General features: G+C 48.6%; 1 protein-coding gene across 1 annotated transcript in view; it reads right to left on the reverse strand.

Moving 5' to 3' along the window:
- LOC109924474 (histone-lysine N-methyltransferase 2D-like) overlaps positions 1-1,587 on the reverse strand; it is a 143,392-nt gene that overhangs the window by 48,019 nt on the left and 93,786 nt on the right.

A 1,587-nucleotide genomic window follows, 5' to 3' on the forward strand; every position in this document is an offset into this window, starting at 1 on the left:
AATTGTCTACTGTTTCTTCCAAGCCTGAGGTTCCAGAACCCCCACCCACCTAACCAAGGGAAACCTATTCAAGTCTTTAAGAAGCTCAAATGAGATCACCTCTCATTTTTCTGAGCTCTTCAAAATATAGGCCCAGTCCCCTCAATCTCTCCTCACAGGACAGTCCCACCATCCTAGGAATTAGTCTGATGAACCTTTGTTCCATTTTCTCTAATGGCAAATATATCTGTCATAAAATCATAGAATCCTTACATTGTGGAAACAGGCCATTCAGCACGACAAGTCCACACTGACTCTCTGAACAGCATCCCACCCAGACTCACCCTCCTAACCTATCCCTCTAAACATGCATTTCCCATGGCTAATCCACTTAACCTACACATCCGTGGCCACTATGGGCAATTCAGCATGGCCAATCCACCTAACCTGCACATCTTTGGACTGGAGGAGGAAAGCAGAGCACCCAGAGGAAACCCACGCAGACACGGGGAGGATGTGCAAACTCCACAGACAGTTGCTCAAGGCCAGAAATGAACCTGGTGCCTGGCGCTGAGGCAGCAGTGCTAACCACTGAGCCACCATGCTGCCCCCACCCCAACCCTAGGCAAAAGAATTAAAACTGTATACAATACTCTAGGTGTGGTCTCAACAACGTACTACACAATTGCAAAGAGATCAACACTCCTGTATTCAAATGCTCTTGCAATAAAAGGTCAGCACACCTTTTGCATTACTAATTGCTTGCTGCACCTGCATATTCAGTTTCAGTGATTTACAAACAAAGATACTCGTCCTTTTGGACATCAACACTTCCCGATCTCACTGCATAAGAAATGCTGTGTTCCTAGTTTTCCAAACTGGAAAACTTCACATTTTTCCATATTATATTTCATCTGCCAAATTCTTGCAGAATCTCCTTGTTTAAATCTCCTTGAGGTCTCTTTGCACTTTCCTCAACTGACAGTTCCACCTAATGTGACATCAGCAAACTTGGAAATGTTACGTTTGGTCCCCACATTCAAACGATTGACATAATTGCTGGGGGACAAAGCAGCAGTGATTGAGAGGTTACAAGATGTGGAGCTGGATGAACACAGCAGGCCAGGCAGCAGGAAAGCTGACATTTTGGGTCTGGACCCTTCTTCAGAAATGGGGGAGGGGAAGGGGGCTCTGAAATAGAGAGAGGGGGAGGCGGTGATAGAAGGTGGATAGTGCAGCAGATAGGTGGAGAGAAGTTGGACAGGTCAAGGAGGTGGGGATGAAGCTAGTAGAGGTGAATGTAGGTCAGGAGTTGGGATGGGGGTTGGTCAGTGAGGAGGGAGGGGCAGGCAGGTGGGAGGGAAGATGGGCAGGTCAAGGAGGTGGGGATGACGGCGGCGCTGGGGAGATTTGAAGCTTGTGAAGTCCACATTGAGACCATTGGGTTGTAGGGTTCCAACGCGGAATAGGAGGTGCTGTTCCTCCAGTTTTCGGGTGGCATCGTTGTGACACTGGAGGAGGCCCAGGATGGACATGTCGTCCAAGGAGTGGGAGGGGCAGGTGAAGTGGTTCGCGACTGGGAGGTGTTGTCGTTTGTCACGAACTGAG

Source organism: Rhincodon typus, chromosome 41, assembly GCF_021869965.1.
Source record: "Rhincodon typus isolate 14 chromosome 41, sRhiTyp1.1, whole genome shotgun sequence".
Lineage (NCBI taxonomy): Eukaryota > Metazoa > Chordata > Chondrichthyes > Orectolobiformes > Rhincodontidae > Rhincodon > Rhincodon typus.